The 18361-nt window shown below is 47.1% G+C and overlaps 1 protein-coding gene across 3 annotated transcripts in view; it reads left to right on the top strand.

Moving 5' to 3' along the window:
- Positions 1–18361, top strand: part of GTF2IRD1 (GTF2I repeat domain containing 1) — an 88062-nt gene that overhangs the window by 19287 nt on the left and 50414 nt on the right. Inside the window, exon 1 of one of the 3 annotated variants that reach the window (XM_079955506.1) lies at positions 8635–8708. The exons of the other annotated variants lie outside the window; for them this stretch is intronic. The gene's annotated coding sequence lies outside the window, so the exon portion shown is untranslated. Of the gene's footprint in view, positions 1–8634; positions 8709–18361 lie in introns of those variants that run through there. 3 annotated transcript variants of the gene reach the window in all.

Below are 18361 nucleotides of genomic sequence, written 5' to 3'. Positions count from 1 at the left end.
AAACATACAGAGGAAATCTCCCTCAGAACGACACAGCCAATCAGAGCATGTGCCACCTCAGCAAAGATCATGCCACTCTGCCTGGTTGCTAAGCAATACCACCTGCCCCACCCCAGGCTAGTTAACATTAGTACCAACAGAATTAACCCTTGATCTGCAAACTGAACGATCCCTGCTATTGCACTTCCAACGACCACATCTTTCAGCAGATACTCATTACTCCTTGAATGAAGAAGTGCTTTCTTGTGTGTGCCCTGAAGCTTTTACCCGTCAGTTTCTAGTAAAAGGAGATAGGAAGAAAAACTTTATCTCTGACCACACCCTGAATAATTTTAGAACAGTCGTGTCAATCAGTCCATTAAATTTAGTAGCCTTCAACAGTGGGCGTAGGCCACCAGGGAGAGAGGGCCTTCTTAGTGGTGGCACGCTAGCTATGGAATAGTCTCCTGCTTGTTCTTCTTAGGAGGCGCCTTGACAGCTGCCTGAAAGTCCTGCTCTGGTGGCAACAACCATCTCCTTCCTCTGGTAAAGTCCGCCATGCCATTTTTGTTTCTAGCTTCCCAAAGGCTGCCGTTTCTGATTAAGAGTCGCTGCTGCTACTTCTTTTTTTAAAAATATCATTTTCATTCCTTCCCCCACCACCCTGAAGGCAAGTTTTGTTTGCAGGATTAGAAGCAAATAAATATTTATGCAATATGCAAATAAGACGTGATAAGATTTGAGCGCCGTGGAAAACGGGAAGCCTTTTAAGAGTTGCGGGGAGGAGATTAGGGAGCGTTTGCTGGCGTACCAAATTCCTTGTTGTCTGAAGAGGAGGTTTCGTCTCCCCCACTTTCCCTAGTAGGAATGCAGGAAGGGAAGGAGGAGCAAGAAGTGCATGGCTGCAGGATCAGGCCAAGGCCCATCTAGTCTGGCATTCTATATTCCAGAGCAACTAGCCAGATGCCTCTGGGAAACTCACAAGCAGGACTCAACAGCAAAAGTCCTCTCTTGATTTACCTTCCCCAGGCATATTAGAGCCATTACTACTGCTGGTCTTGCAGGTTGTAAGCAAGCATTATGGCTGGTGCAGCTGAGAACCTTTATCCCACTGAATTTATCAAATCCCCTTTTTACAAACCTGTAAGTTGCTGACATACCTTCCAACATTTCTCCAATGAAAATAGGAACACCCTATTCCATTATTAGTATTAGTATTAGTACAGTGGTACCTCGGGTTAAGAACTTAATTCGTTCTGGAGGTCTGTTCTTAACCTGAAACTGTTCTTAACCTGAAGCACCACTTTAGCTAATGGGGCCTCCCGTTGCTGCCACGCCGTTGGAGGACGATTTCTGTTCTCATCCTGAAGCAAAGTTCTTAACTTGAGGTACTATTTCTGGGTTAGTGGAGTCTGTAACCTGAAGTGTATGTAACCTGAAGCGTATGTAACCCGAGGTACCACTGAATTAGTATTATTATTACACCCCACCCATCTGACCGGGTTGTCCCAGCCACTCTGGGTGGCTTCCAACATTAAACATTAAAAACGTCCCTATACAGGGCTGCATTCAGATGTCTTCTCAAGGTTGTATAGTTACTTATCTCCTTGGCTCAGGGGTCGCATAACTCCATATCCTCCAACATTTCTCCCATGAAAATAGGGATGTCCTAAGGAAAAGCAGGACATTCCAGGATCAAATCAGAAACTGGGGTGGCTTCTGTAAATCTAGGACTGTCCCTGGAAAATCAGGACATTTGGAGGGTCTGTGGTGCAAAATCCACTGTTTAGCTGTGGATCTTGAGATGCTCAGGTAATTAGTATTCTGTACACCAAATATTCATCTGCAAACAGCATATGCTCCAGCTGTCCCTATTTGCTAGGCACAGCCTCTATTTCCTGGCCTCAGTCTCCAGCATGTAGCAGCATAGGGTGCTGCCTTCCACTGGAGTCAGAACATTGGTCCATCTAGCCCAGTACTGTCAACACTGACCGGCAGCTGCTCGTCAGGGATTCGGACAGAAGTCTTTCCCAGCTGGGGATTGAGCATAGGAGGCTTTGCATGGAAAATACGTGCTCTGTCACTGAGGCCCCATCTGCCCCATACATTCAAATCATACCACTTTTAAGTTTTCCCCAAAGAATCTTGGGATATGCTCCTTCACCTTCCGATTGATAAATCCTGACAAGGCTAAACCCATAGAGGGGTCTGGAGCAGAGAGAGCAGGAGAGAGCAGGAACCAGCAAGTTAGAGGGACTGAGAACATTGAATCAGAGCACCAAAGGTGGTCAGATCTGGGTCCTTCAGCACCATGGACAGGTCTCGGGTAGCAGAAGAGTTGCTCCGATGTGCTCTTCTTTGGACTTAATGACACAGCAAGGGCCTTGCTTTCCTCTACAAACTACCACAAAGTCTCCTGACACCGAGCCTCAGAGACCGCACCTTTCAAATTTGCACTGATTTTAACCAATTTTTCTATGACGGTTCCTGAGTCCAAGGGATAGGTTTTCATGGCTGGATACAGTCGGATGGCAATTTGAATCAATATGGTGGACTGTAACCACTGGTCTTTAGCCGCTGGGTTCAAAACTGCACTGATTTTTTGAATTCCTGAGCATCGGCAGCAGGTACGAGGCTGCTAGTAATAAGTAATCCACAGATCAGTGGTAGAGCACATGTTTTTCATGCAGAAGGTCCTAGGTTTAATCCCTTGCATCTCCTGATTAAAGAGGATTAGGGAGCGGGTGATGGAAACGGGACTCTGGAGAGCCTCTGACGGTTGGGAGTGGACAATACTGAGTTAGGCAGCCAAAATGTCTGAGCTGGTGTAAGGCAGCTTCCTCGAGTCGTTAGGGATTGTTCTGTGGTCTGACTCATAGCTGAAGGCGAGCCTTGGGCTCCAACTACACTGTACATTTAAAGCACCATGAAACTGCTTCATTCAGTCATGGCTTCCGTACAAGAATCCTGGGAGGTGTGGTTTCTTTCCCAAGGCTGCTGAGAGTTATTAGCAGGCCCTGCCTACCCCCCTCCCAAGAGCTACAATTCCCACAGCTCCCTCTGAAGAGGGGTTGATTGTTAAAGCACCCTGGGAATTTTAGCTCTGTGAAGTGGAAAGGGGGGTCTCCTAACAATCCTAAGCACCCTTAACAAACTACAGTTCCCAGGATGCCTTAGGGGAAGCCACAAACAGTTAATGTTGTACAGTGGTACTTCAGGTTACATACGCTTCAGGTTACATATGCTTCAGGTTACAGACTCCGCTAACCCAGAAATAGTGCTTCAGGTTGAGAACAGAAATTGGGCTCTGGTGGCATGGCAGCAGCAGGAGGCCCCATTAGCTAAAGTGGTGCTTCAGGTTAAGAACATGAGGTACTACTGTATAATAGTGCTTTCAAAGTACCTTGGGTTAAGAACTTAATTCGTTCTGGAGGTCCATTCTGAACCTGAAACAGTTCTTAACCTGAGGTACCACTTTAGCTAATGGGGCCTGCCGCGCCGCTGCTGCGTGGTTTCTGTTCTCATCCTGAAGCAAAGTTCTTAAACCGAGGTACTGTTTCTGGGTTAGTGGAGTCTGTAACGTGAAGTGTCTGGAACATGAAGTGTCTGGAACCCGAGGTACCACTGTATAGTGCAAATGGGGCCTCTGTTTCAGATCTTCACTCAAGCCATCAAACTCACTGGATGACTTTGGGGGTCTCTCCCTCCCTCCCTCATTTTTTCAACCTTTTCTACCTCACAGGTAGTGTTAGAAACTCTCACAGGTAGTGTATATAAATCTTTAAGCAAGGTAGTGTATATAAATCTTTAAGCAAGGGTTACAGTCACCAATATGTAATGTCTAGTTGTTGTTCGGGGGACAGACGGCTCAAAAGTTGTGTTTCTCAATATGACTTTTTGGTTCCTGAAATTTGTTCGGATTGTGCAGATAAAATAGCACGATAGAAGATGTGTTGCTAGTGTGTGAAAACACTCCAGATCCAATGATCTCCAGGCATGCACCTCCAGAGGCACCCTAGCATCTTCACTTGGTTGCAAGTGGCCGATAGACAGGTGCAAAATGCGCCTGGCGAATTTCAAATGCTGTTTCGCAGGACTGCTGCAAGGATAAAACGAGGGCGGAAGTTACAGGGAAGCAGGCAGAGGGCCTTCTCAGTAGTGGCACCCACCTTGTGGAACGCCCTTCCACCAGATGTCAAGGAGATAAGCAGTGATATGACATTCAGAAGACATCTGAAGCCAGCCTTGTATAGGGGAGTTTTTAATGTTTGATGTTTTACTTTGTTTTTATATTTTCTTGGAAGCTGCCCAGAGTGGCTGGGGCAACCCAGTTAGATGGGCAGCGTACTACTACTACTACTACTACTAATAATAAGAAGAAGATGATTATGTCTACTCCACCTGGAGCCCCTTGGAGGAAAGGTGGAATATAAGTGCAAATTAATAACCCATGCTTTTGTTTTTAAATGTGGGGAACAGGTTAGCGTGGAAACGCTGAGTGTGCAGCTCTCCCGAGTCCCCAACGCCTCGGGGAACGCATTTTTTGCCTCATGAAATGTGACTAATTATTTACTTGACGGTAGGCCTCTCTCCGTAGGCCGCGCTGCCCTCCCTTTTGAGTTGGGGGAGAGAAAAACACACACAACCACCCCGTGTATACAAAACCCTAGTCAAGGGAGCTCCCTTTCCAGGTGGGAACAACAAGCTTTTTATATTGCCTCTTCTGGATCTCGCCAAGCGGGTGAGAATAAAGATTTACAGTGTTTGGGAGATTAAAGGCCCTTGTTACGTTGTTCAAATACCACGAGATTAGTTTCCAAGGCGACGGATGCCAGTTGCCATAGGCACCGTAGGGGCCTGGAATTGAGATTGAGGATGTATTTATTTATTTTTTACCCTGGTCACGCAAACAGTAGCTCAACTGCAGTTGTGTGTGCACGCGTGCATGTGTGTGTTTAGCAGAAAGCAAGGAGAGGGTGGGGGAAAAGATTGTTGTGACTCTTAAATTTTGATGTTCAATGTTTTATTATGTTTTTATATATGTTTGAAGCTGGTATAAAACAACAACATTTACATTGGTAAATGTTTTTATTACAGTGGGATGCGGGCAGCACTGTGGGTTAAATCACAGAGCCTAGGACTTGTCGATCAGAAGGTCGGCAGTTCAAATCCCCGCTGCTTGGTCCCTGCTCCTGCCAACCTAGCAGTTCGAAAGCATGTCAAAGTGCAAGTAGATAAATAGGTATCGCTCCGGTGGGAAGGTAATCGGTGTTTCCGTGTGCTGCTCTGGTTCGCCAGAAGCGGCTTAGTCATGCTGGCCACGTGACCTGGAAGCTGTGCGCCGGCTCCCTTGGCCAATAAAGCGAGATGAGCGCTGCAACCCCAGAGTCGGTCACGACTGGACCTAATGGTCAGGGTTCCCTTTACCTTTACCTACCTTGGGTTACATATGCTTCAGGTTACATACGCTTCACGTTACAGACTCCGCTAACCCAGAAATATTACCTCAAGTTAAGAACTTTGCTTCAAGATGAGAACAGAAATTGTGCTTCGGCAGTGCAGCGGCAGCAGGAGGCCCCATTAGCTAAAGTGGTGCTTCAGGTTAAGAACAGTTTCATGTTAAGAACGGACCTCTGGAACGAATTAAGTATTTAACCCGAGGTACCACTGTATTATTATTATTATTATTATTATTATTATTGAATAGGATGTCCCTGTTTTCATTGGAGACATGTTGGAAGATATGTCTTACCGTATTTTTTGCCCTATAGGACACACTTTTTCCCCTCCAAAAATGAAGGGGAAATCTGCGTGCGTCCTATGGGGCGAATACAGGCTTTCGCTGAAGCTTGGAGAGCGAGAGGGGTGGGTGTGCACCGGCCCCTCTCGCTCTCCAGGCTTCAGGAAGCTATCAGCAAGCCTGGGGAGCCCGCGGGAGTTCCCGCGGGCCTCCCCACGCTGCGGATAGCAGCCTGCCCGGCGCGCAGGGTGCCCTGAAGCAGAGCGCCCCGCGTGCCGGGCAGACATCCGCAGCGTGGGGAGCCCTGCGGGAGTTCCCGTGGGGCTCCCCACGCTGTGGATAGCAGGGTGCCCTGAAGCAGAGCGCCCAGCGCGCCGGGCAGACATCGGCCAGCCCCACAAGCTCGGGGGACAGCGGGGAGGCGCAGCGCTGCCATCCCGCTGTTCCCCGACCTGGTTTTGGGGGGGAAATAAAGGAAAATTGTTTTCCTTTATTTCCCCCCCCCCCAAAAAAAAAAATTAGGTGCGTCCTATGGGACGGAGCATCCTATGGGACGAAAAATACGGTAATTGTTTCATAACATGCTGTTTGCCACCCTGGCTTTTTGGGGTGGAAGGGAAGGATATACATTTAATTATTAAATTAACTATGTGGAGGACAAACACGACTCCGAGGGAGCCAGTTTCGTTTCACTTCCTCTAGATTTGTTACTCAGGTCATTCTTGTTTAAAGAGCCCTGATTGGTTGAGGAATTCCTTGCTTGGTTCGTGCTTCTCTCGTTATTCATTTTATTATATTGGATCATTTTCTCAGTGCATATTTCTAAATATGATAGATGCCTTTTGTGCAAAAGGCAAGGAGAATTCCCACCCCACCCCTCATAAAATAAAGTTAAATAGTAACAAGTACTGAGGTGTCCTTAATAACATAAAAAAAATTGAAAAAACTATTCTCCTGCAAAAACTATGTTAAAAATCACCCCCTTGTCTTAAATCCCAATTTAAAGAGTAGGGTTGGGGGGTATCTGGTTTTCAACATTGTGATATATCACCAGTTAAACATTGCAATATACTGATATGTCATGATGTCTGAAATAAGGATAGAACTATGTAGAGGCATTGGGTGGCTTCACATTTCCGCCTGTATTGTGATTTTTGCATAACGCGCGCGCGCACACACACACACACACCATGATGCCAGGTCCAAAATTATGAAACGGATATTACAATATGGAACCGGTTTGGGATGATATAACAATATATCACCCAGCCTTACTTAAGAGAGCTGTGTGTTTCTAAGACTTAAGGTAAAGGGACCCCTGACCATTAGGTCCAGTCGTGGCCGACTCTGGGGTTGCGGCGCTCATCTCGCTTTATTGGCCGAGGGAGCCGGCGTACAGCTTCCGGGTCATGTGGCCAGCATGACTAAGCCGCTTCTAGTGAACCAGAGCAGTGCACAGAAATGCCGTTTACCTTCCCGCCGGAGCGGTACCTATTTATCTACTTGCACTTTGATGTGCTTTCGAACTGCTAGGTGGGCAGGAGCAGGGACTGAGCAACGGGAGCTCACCCCGTCACGGGGATAGGAACCCCCGACCTTCTGATTGGCAAGTCCTGGGCTCTGTGGTTTAACCCACAGTGCCACCCACGTCCCGTTTTTTAAAAAATGCTTCAAGTGCAGACTTTCATTATCGGTGACTTTGGAAGGTACGTTTTGATTGGCAAGGAATTTAACGGCCTCTCTCGAGGGAATGCAGAAAGCAATCTTTGTGATTAGGAAGAGGGGAGCGAAGGGGAGAGGGAATAGGCTGCTAGTGATGAATTGAGATGATCTTAGTTCATTAATACACCTTGCTAATTTTAGCCTTCCTTCTGAAACCTTTGCTTCTGCGATGTGCAATTTCCCAGCTAGCATCAGAAGTTTGTTTTCATTCTTTTTGTGGGGCGGTGCCCCCGGAAGTGGCTGCTGGGTCCGGCCAGTGACCCATCTAGTTCAGCACAGTGGCCAGCCAGATGCCTGTGGGAAACTCACAAGCAGGATTCAAGCACAAGAGCTCTCTTCTCTCATGTGGTTTCCAGCAACTGGTATTCAGAAGCATTGGAGCATCGCCATCATGGCTAGCAGCCCTTAATAGTCTTATCCTCCCTGAATTTGCCCAATCCTTTTTTGAAGCCATCTAGTTTGGAGGTCATCGTTGCCTCTTGTGGCAGTGAGTTCCACAGTTTAACTGTGTACCACGTCCTGAATCTCTGTCCTGAATCTTCCCATGTTCAGATGTCCAGGAATTCTAGTGTTACGAGAGATGGAGAAGAAAACCTTTCTCTATCCACTACCTCTACACCATGAATACTTTTATAAACTTCTATCGTGGCACCACTTCCTATTTGCCTTTTCTTTAAACTAAAAAATTCCCGGACGCTGCAACCTTTTTCCATCGGGGAGCTGCTCCATCTCCTCGGTCCTTTCAGCGGCCCTTTTCTGAAAGATTTCCTTGGCAGATCCAGGAAATTTGTGCAACAAGCGCGTGTTTGTAGGTGAAGCAGGATTCACTAGCAACATTCTCAGGTGCACATTTAAATCCTGGGAACTGTAATTTGTTAAGGCTGCTGGAAGTTGTAGCTCTGCAAGGGGTTCAACTGCAGTTCCCAGGATTCTTTGGGGGAAGTTGTGTGCTTTAAATGTGCTTTGCCTTGCCCTGGCCTGTGAGCTTGAGAAGCCAAGCCACTGCTTTCTCTTGACGCTCCCTTTTCACTAACCACTTTCTTCTTGCCTTGACCATATGTCTTGTCTCATCTCTCAGCTGCCTTCTGTCTGCTACCCCTACACGTCACTGCTAATTTACTGTAGCATTCAGCATTTACTATTGTCTGATGCCCCCAGGAACTGAAGTGGGCTTTTTTGTTTGTTTGGCAGAGGAGTCGAGTCGAATGTTCAACAGCAGGTCGAAATTTCACACAACTGAACCAGGCCTATGTGAATTTAATTACAGGTGTGTTCATCCTTTTTTTTTTCTTTCTTAAGGAGAATGAAATCTAAATAACCTCCTGTGCTCATTCTCCTTCCTCTACGCTTTGAGAGAATTTAGAAGTAAGCGAAACAGTGGCTGTGGGGTGTGTGAGTGTGTAGTGCTTTGCTGCAGCACACGAGAGTTTATGTCTTTGATCTCAAACAGCCCCATCACCAAAGGGATGCTGAACCCCAGGGAGCGGCATCCTTTTGAAACAGAAGCTTGAACGAATTCCCTCCAGATCTTCCAGAAATCAAAATAGAACGGCCTCTCTTTTTTCATGTCGGCAAAAGCTGTCTTGATTTTTTTAAAAAATCTGCTTTGCTCTCTCCCTTCCTCTATTCCCCTTAAACCACCCCAGGAATTGTAGCTCTGTGAGGGAAATAGAGGTCTCCTAACAACTCTCAGCACACGTAAGAAACTATGGTTCCCTGGATTCCTTGGGGGAAGCCATGGCTGTTTAAGAACTGGAAGGCTGCATAGAATCGGAATTGTAGAGTTGGGAGGGACCCCGAGGGACATCTAGACCAACCCCCTGTAATGCAGGAATCTCAACTAGATCATACATGACAGGTGGCCATCCAACCTCTGCTTAAAAACTTCCAAGGAAGGAGAATCAACCACCTCTCCTGGGAGTAGGTTCCACAGTCAAAAAGCTCTGTCAGAAAGCTTTTCCTGATGTTTATCTCCTTTCTTGTAACTTGAATCCATTGATTCGGGTCCTACCCTCTGATGCAGGAGAAAACAAGCCAGCCATTTAGATATTTGAAGATGGGTATCATGGCACCTCTCAGTCTCCTTTTTAACCAGGCAAAACATACCCAGTTCCCTCAACTGTTCCTCATAAGGCTTGGTTTCCAACACCTTATCATCTTGGTTACCCTCCTCTGCACACATTCCAGTTTGTCAATATCCTCCTTAAATTTTGGTGCGCAGAACTGGAAACAGTGCTCCAGATGTGGTCTGACCAAGGCAGAATAGTGGGATAGTTTGTCCACCTTTGGTTCCCACCCTGCACTCAGCTCTCACCTGTAGTTCTTAGAAGCTGTCAGCATGTGACAGTGGCCAGACTACAGGAATGGCTTTGACTGGTTGGCTAAACGAGGTGAGGGTAGCCATTGAGTCTCAAACCCTCAGTGAGTTAGGGATTCCCCTGCATGCAGCAGATTGAATGGATGAGACCAACAGTGGGTCCAATGGTCAAGAAGGCAGTTTCTGCATGTGCTATAGAGGGGCAGATGGGGCTCATCAACATGGGAAGGTAGCCCATCTAGGAAAAGGAAAACTCTGATCCTAAACCTCTGCTGCCTTGTGGGACATCTTCAGGAGAAGAAAAGGCTAAGGAGTAGCAAAATTCTGGAGCGGAGTTCCTAAGACGGTTGGATGGTGTCTTGTACACCTCCTTCCGGCACCTCCTGCAGCCAAACTGGCACCAAAAGTATTGCTCTGCTTTCCTTTGGACCACATAAGCGAGGACAACAGGGTGTGTGTGTCTTGTTGTCTGGACAGCCCAGGTTCTCCAGACATGCTGCCCAGGCTTGGAAAGGTCACTTCAGTGCTGCTAACATAGCGGTTTGACTTCACCCCCTGGAGGTGCACTCCATTGTCTCTCAAGACATAGAGATGCCAACAATTGCTTACCTTGATTGTGGCACTATGCTTCCTTTGAGGCAGCGTAGAATAGCATTAAGGGACGCGGGTGGTGCTGTGGGTTAAACCACAGAGCTTAGGACTTGCCGATCAGAAGGTCAGCGGATCAAATCCCCATGACGGGCTGAGCTCCCATTGCTTGGTCCCTGCTCCTGCCAACCTAGCAGTTTGAAAGCACGTCAAAGTGCAAGTAGATAAATAGGTACTACTCCGGTGGGAAGGTAAATGGCATTTCCGTGCGCTGCTCTGCTTTGCCAGAAGTGGCTTGGTCATGCTGGCCACATGACCCGGAAGCTGTACGCTGGCTCCCTCGGCCAATAAAGCGAGATGAGTGCCGCAACCCCAGAGTCGTTCACAACTGGACCTAATGGTCAGGGGTCCCTTTACCTTTACCTAGAATAGCATTAGCTGTTTTTGCTGCTGTTGACCCATGTTACACTTGTAGTCTAATAAGACCCTTAGACATATAGTGCAGATAGGGTTGTTTCTTGTGTTCCTTTTAAATCAGCAAATAAGGAAACACCTTCAAGCTCTTGTAATTCCCCTCTGCAATATAACAAAGCTAACCCTAATCTTATGCACAGGCCTACTGGCATACATTTGCTTTGTCTGCATGTTACTAGTCCTTAAAGAGGAGCGATTAATCCTGGATTTCCCCCTCCTCCTTCTCCTCCTGTTTTGTGGCTGGCAGGCAAGCTGTGTTCGCAAGTTGTGTTGCCAACCTGCCCTAGAAAAAGTGGGGAGAGAAAAGGGTGGTCCAAGGGTCTGTGGCGTTCCTAGGCAATGTTTTCCATCTGCATTTCAGGCGCTTTTTGAAATGGGAAGCATTTCTAGCCATGCAGGGTTGGTCGTTGTCCAGGGCCCAATGAATGCAGGGTGTGTCCCTGTGCATGTCTTGTGAGCAAAAGGCTTAATCAATTTGAGGCCCCTGAACCTTCTTTCAAACCAGAGTCATCACGCACCCTCCTTTCTCCCTGCAATGAGGATGTGAAGTCATCAACATGCCTTGGATTTGAGTAACCACAGCTTTGCCCTCCGTGTCTTGGATAAGGCCCCATGACTCTTCTCTCGGAGTCTTGTGGCTTCTGGACAGGCCTGGTCCCCGACGCCTCTTGCTGTACAAACCCATCGGTGTCTCCATGGGCAGGTTCCTCAGCAAGGACTTGTTTGTTTGCTTAGTCCAAAGAGAAGTTCATATCTGAAGCACCCACCCAAAAGCTCCTTCAAGGAGCTTCAGTGGGGTTATCTGGAGGTTCGGAGTACGTTGTCAGCTGATGACACTCAGCTCCATTTCTCCTTTACATCTGCAGGTAGGGCAGTGGAAGTGCTGGACCAGGCATAGGCAAACTCCAGCCCTCCATATGTTTGGGACTACAATTCCCACCATCCCTAGCTAACAGGACCAGTGGTCAGGGATGATGGGAATTGTAGTCCTAAACATCTGGAGGGCTGGAGTTTGCCTATGCCTGTGCTGGACCAATGGCTTTGCCTTGGTAATGGACTGGGTGAGAGCCAACAAATTGAAGCTTGATCCAGGAAAGACTATGGCACTGTTAAGAGGCAGTTCCCCAGACCGGATGGATGGGAGGTTACATGCTCCTGATGGGGTTACACTGCCTCTGAAGGAGTGGGTACATAGCTTGGGGGGTACTCCTGGATCTTTTGCTGTCGCTCGAAGCTCAGGTGGCCTCGATGGCACAGAGTGTTTTCCATGAGCTTTGGCTGGTGGCCCAGCTGCACACTTATCTGGATAGGGATAGATTCAGGTAGGTAGCTGTGATGGTCTGATGCAGTCAAAATAATTTAATTTTTAAAATATATATATATAAAATAGTCTAGTAGCACCTTAGAGACCAACTAAGTTTGTTCTAGGTGTGAGCTTTCGTGTGCTTTTTGAAGAAGTGTGCAGCAGAGTATCTGAAGAAGTGTGCATGCACACAAAAGCTCATACTTAGAACAAATTTAGTTGGTCTCTAAGGTGCTACTAGACCAGGGGTCAGCAAACCTTTTCAGCAGAGGGCTAGTCCACTGTCCCTCAGACCTATTATTTCAACTGGATAGGGATAGCCTAACTTCTGTTGTCTATGCTCTGGTAACGTCTAGGTTAGATTACTGCAACGCGTTATATGTAGGGCTGTCTCTGAACACAGTTTGGGAATTTCAGCTGATGCAGAATTTGGCATATGATTGAGCATATGACACCGATCCAAGCCTGCTTGCACCGGCTGCCAGTTTCTGGGCCCAGTTCATAGCGCTGGTTTTGACCCACAACTTTAAATTCAAGTCTGGCCTATGAAACTTTACTTGCTTCACTTCTGCTTTTATTCATTAAAAAGCTGTGGTTCCCACAGGCTTCCCCAACCTCAAAACTCCTGTTTCGTTTGGCAGTTGTGTGTGGTTATTACATAAGACTCTCACCACAGAAGATGTTTTTCTGCTGGGCCTTGGGGTGACCTGGTGACAAACAAGGTTGCCGTGAGCTTGTTCCCCTTTAATGGTCAAGTAGAAGAAGGAATTTCAGCAGGTTTCTTCTACACAGCGGTGTACGAGCCCTTTTCTTGCTTTCAGCTGGCCCTTGGACCTGTGACAATCTGCTTCTTTTATCTATTATTTGTTAGATTTGTATCCCACCCTTTCTCCCCAAGCAGCGCAGGGTGGCAAACAGATACACAAAGCCAAACAAAACAAAACAAAAACACGAACCAGCAAAAACATTCTAAAAACAATGACAACCACAAAGGTTGCCAGGAATAGTATTCTTCGGTCACCAAATGTCAGGGCAAACTTTCACATTCATCCTGAAAGTTAATGACAGAGATGAAGATAATAATGATAGAGACTAACTAGGAAGGGCATTCCACAACCGAGGGGACCACCACTGAAAAGGCCCTGCCCACGCAAAATTTACATTCGTTGCCCCACCCACTTTTGCCTCTGGCCCCACCCACTGCTGTCATGCGGCTGTTGGAAGGTTATTTCCTTTTTATCGTACAGACCTACGCCTCTACCATCCTGGGAAGCATATATGTGCCTCCCCCAACCAGCTTTCAGATGTGTCCGAAGTATGAACACTTGTTCTAAAATAGGTGGGGGGAACTTGCTCCTCCCCAAAGCTGTACAACTATGGGGAAAAGTCTACTGTTAGTCCTACTCTGAATAGACACACTGAAATTAGCGAATATGGCAAAAGCCACACCTGCACCACACTTTTAAAGTGCTCTGGTGCCACTTGAAAGAGTCGTGGCACATTGGTACATCTGTATTGTAAAGTAATATGTGAAAACCAATAAAAAGGGGGGGGGAATAAAAAAAATGAAAGAAAGAGTCATGGCTTCCCCCAAAGAATCCTGGGAAATGTAGTTTGTAAAGAGTGCGTAAAGCTCTTAGGAGGACACACACACCGTTCCCCTCACAGAGGGACAACCTCCAGAGTTCCCTGTGAGGAGGGACTGATAGTTAAACCACGCTGGGAATTGTAGCTCTTTGAAGGAATTTGGGTGCATGCGTGTGTTTCCTAACACCTGCAACAAACTACACCTCCCAGGATTCTTTGGGGGAAGCCATGATGGTTTAAAGCGGTATGAGGCTGCTTTAAATGTATATCGTGAAGACAGAGGAGGCCTTAATAAACACACAACCTCTGCAGTTGACCAGTCGTCGGTTTATATAATCACCTTCAATGGGTGGCTGGGAGTTTTTTTCTCTTTCTGTGTGTGCTCATTTCAAAATGGTGGCTGCTCTGTGGGTTTCTCCCCCCTCCCACCCCAGTCGCTCAGCCAGCTTGAAGTGAAGGTCAAATCCTGGCCTGCTTGTAATCAATAGGAGCTTTGTTACTGACTCTGGGGTTGGAGCAGTGTGTGTGTATGTGTGGAGATTAATCTTTAATTGCTTCTTGGCTGAACTTCAAACAGGGTGGATTTTTATTTTTTTTGTAATAAGATTTTCCATTGTGCCCAGAGTTGCTAGAGGATATAGGTCACTTTTTTCCAGCTTTTTGTCAAAGTTGCCGTCCCCCCCCTTCCCTCTGTGTTAAAAACAAAGAGCAACCCCCCCCCCCCCCCGCTCCTGCTGAAACTTCAGATTGAGCCTTTTTTGGTTCATAAAGATCACGGTGACTTAATACATGTGCTGGAATCTCCGTGTTTCCCTCACCTGACGGATCTTTCCCCCTGGCTTATTTTGCTTTAAAGGCCATGTGGGACCAATTATTTATTTCCTGCAGAAACGCATGTTAAGATGGCCAGGAGCTGCTTTGAGTTAGTGTAAAAAGAGCCTCGGTTTCCAAGGATTCGGAAATTCTAGTGCATAAAAGAGTGCTTTTCTTTCTTTTTAATGTGAAAAGCTGGTGTAGTCAATAAACATTGATTCAGTTTGAATGGGAGCGTTTGAAGATCCCGACTCATTTTTTTTTTTTAAGGAAGGGAGAAGAAACTGGATTCCGAGTTTGAGATGGCATCTTGGTAACAGAACAGCTTTTATAAATATATGTGCCCTCTGTTTGATAATCGGAAATATTTATTAGTCAATATTCTCATGTCTGGTGCAGGGATGATAATATAAACCAAGGGGGGAATTGTTGCCTAAGAATCCCAATATTTCTCTTCATTTTCCCTTCGTCTTGTTAACCGCCCTGCGATCTTCAGAGGTATATACCGTATTTTTCGCTGTATAAGATGCACCAGACCACAAGATGCACCTAGTTTTTGGAGGAGGAAAACAAGAAAAAAAATATTGTGAATCTCAGAAGCCAGAGCAGCAAGAGGGATCGCTGTGCAGTGAAAGCAGCAATCCCTCTTGCTGTTCTGGCTTCTGGGATAGCTGCGCAGCCTGCATTCGCTCCATAAGACGTACACACATTTCCCCTTACTTTTTAGGAGGGGAAAAGTGAGTCTTATAGAGCAAAAAATACGGTAAATTTAATTTTTTTAAAAAAAGAATAATAAATGAAACTTTAGACCCCACCCCCTGTTGCCTAAGCTCCACCCACCCTGCATTGTTACGACAGAGCGGGAGAGGCTTGCAACAGGCTCCACCTACTCTAACAAGCGCATTGCACATTCTGAATTTCATGCTGATCCCAGGGACTGGCGAAGGAAGAGGCGCAGTTTTGCAGGGAGGGACCAGGTCTGACTGTTGGAAGATTGGGGACTTTTTCATGCAGCACATTATTAAATTGTGGACCCTTTTGCAGGAGTTATGGCCACCAACTTGGCTGGCTTTAACAGAGAAGTGGGTAAATTCAAGGAGGGTACAGCTTATCATGATGGCTGGGACGTGTGCCTCCACAGTCAGAGGCAGTATCCTTCTGAATTCCAGTTGCTGGAAACCACAGGATGGGGAGAGTCATGTTGCACTCAGGTCTTCGCTGTGAGCAAATGCTTGGCCACTTTGAGAACAGGATGCTGGGCTAATGGCCCACTGGCCTGTCATGGACTGGTTGGATGCAGAGAGAGTGGTGGGAGGCACCGGCTGGGGAACCCCCAAGGGAAGAAGGCTCAGAGCACAGGGAGTGGTGGTGGGACAACAATGAGGGGTCAGAGGGAGAAGACTGGGAGGAGGTGGTGTCTGAAGCTGAAGAGGGAACAGGGTTTAGTGAGAGGGAAGAGGCTGTGGCAGAGAGCAGTCCAGAATCAGAAGTAGAAGCAAAGGCTGGAGAGGAAGGGGGCGAAGAGGCAGATGAAGCAGACTGCTGTAGAAGCCAGGGGGTCTCCCCTTCCTGCTGCGACCAGTTTCCCTCCCTCTGATATGACAGAACCAGAAGAGGTATGAAGAGGGAGGAGCAAAGATAGACAAGCCAAAGAAGTCTCCGGTTGCAAGGAAAGGACCCAAGGGAGGAGGCAAGACCTACTGGGAAGAGTTGCCGTGCTCACTAGGCCTGAGCTGTTTAGTTTCTTTGGATAAAGAGTTAACTTTACTGATGGCTTGTGAGTTATTCCTGACCTGCTCCCGAGTCCTACCTTGACAGTGCCTGATCCAGGAGGCTCTTCTTATGTTAAGAAATGAGTGGAGGGTTATGTGGGAGAAAAATTAGTTGTTCTAAAGGAAAGAACCCAACTTTGAGAAAGGACCATGGCTCAGTTGATAGAGCACCTGGCAGAGGGTCCCATATTTAATTCCCTGCAGCTTCAGTTGGGCTGAGAGAGAGCCCTGTCCAAACTCCTGGAGAGCTGCTGCCTGTCAGTGTAGGAAATACTGAGCTGGGTGAGCCAATGGCCTGACTCACTATAATGAAGCTTACTCAGTATAAAGAAGCTTATTATGTTCCCTTGCTGCCATGCCATGCCCATCTCTACCCATTCCTGTTTTCTGTACTGCCACCTAAACCTACTACCCGTTTTTAAAGTTTTCCTGCAGAAACTTGGGAGCTAAAACCTTGGCTTTAATTTAAAATGCTCAGGATGATTCTCTGGAGAAGCATCCTGAGCATCAACACCCTTTGAATCATCAACACCCTTTGGATGTTGTAGGCAACATTACCAGGAGGCAATCGCAGGCCCGTAGATAATTCCTGTGGTCCTGCAAAATAAGTACATTGTGTGTTTGCATTTCTAGCCCTTTTATAGCCTCTTTCGGCAAGTTGAGAAGCTGTGCAAAGCTGCACTTAATGGGAAACTGCATCTACAGAAGTTTGGTTCAAAGGACGTGCACGCCAGGGGGACTCCCATGGAAGCTTCCCTCAGCTCATAAAACGGGAGTGATGCAACTGTATTGTGTTAATGGGCCCAAGAGGCTGTTATGGTTTCAATGTGCAACAGGAGAGAGAGGTGGTTAAAAGTGACTGGAAACACTCTATTTGTGTAGTCCAAAATCCCAGAGAGCTTCTGCCAGCCAGTGTAGGCATTACTAAGCTGGATGGGTGCAGTGTCCTGACTCAGCACCAGGCAGTTTCCTATGCTCTGAGAGGGCTGAGGGAAAGCTAAATGGACCCCCCCCCCAATGGTGGTCCCTGCTGTGGTCAGCTCTCCTCCTTCCATTTCATTTCTTGCCTTCCTGCCTTGTTCACCTGAAGAGTTGATTTCTTCAGTGAGTTAAAAGCTATTGACAGTCAAGATGAGACCAAATGGAGCAGAAATGTTGGGGCAGAGCAATAATAATAATAATAATAAAAAATAGTAATAATAATTTATTATTTATACCCCGCCCATCTGGCTGGGTTTCCCCAGCCACTCTGGGCGGCTTCCAACAAAACACTAAAATACAATAACCTATAAAACATTAAAAGCTTCCCTAAATAGGGCTGCCTTCAGATGTCTTCTAAGAGTTTGGTAGTTATTTTTCTCTTTGACATCTGATGGGAGGGCATTCCAAAGGGTGGATGCCACTACTGAGAAGGCCCTCTGCCTGGTTCCCTGTAACTTGGCTTCTTGCAAAGCTCTCTGTCACTGATGTTGACAATGAGTTGGGCAGGGCTTTAGAGGTAATCTGATCCAGCCTTCCCTGATCTAGCACTCCATCCCGGATGTATAATTCCCATCCTCCCTGACTCTTCTGTCCTCACTGGGCACCTGAGCAACCAGAGGGCTTGCCAGCAGCAATGCCAATGTGTGCAGCAACCAGGGCTGGTCAGAGTCCAAGCAAGCAGGGTGCTCAGCAAAGGGTCAGGCGACAAGCAAAGCCAGAACTGTCCAAGTCAGGTTTGGCACAAGCAAGAGATCCAGTAGCAGGGCAGGTGCCACAACCAAGAAGGCCCTCTGCCTGGTTCCCTGTAACCTCACTTCTCGCAGAGAGGGAACTGCCAGAAGGCCCTCAGAGCTGGACCTCAGTGTCCGGGCTAAATGATAGCGGTGGAGACGCTCCTTCAGGTATACTGGGCCAAGGCCGTTTAGGACTTTAAAGGTCAGCACCAACACTTTGAATTGTGCTCGGAAATGTAATGGGAGCCAATGAAGGTCTTTCAGGACTGGTGTTATATGGTCTCGGCAGCCGCTCCCAGTCACCAGTCTAGCTGCTGCATTCTGATGTGAATTGAGAAGGTGCAAAGATGG

The sequence above is a fragment of the Podarcis cretensis genome (genome assembly GCF_951804945.1).
Source record: "Podarcis cretensis genome assembly, chromosome: 15".
Classification (NCBI taxonomy): domain Eukaryota; kingdom Metazoa; phylum Chordata; class Lepidosauria; order Squamata; family Lacertidae; genus Podarcis; species Podarcis cretensis.
The sequence above is the reverse complement of the archived record's forward strand: the minus strand, read 5'-3'. Positions and strand labels throughout refer to the sequence as shown.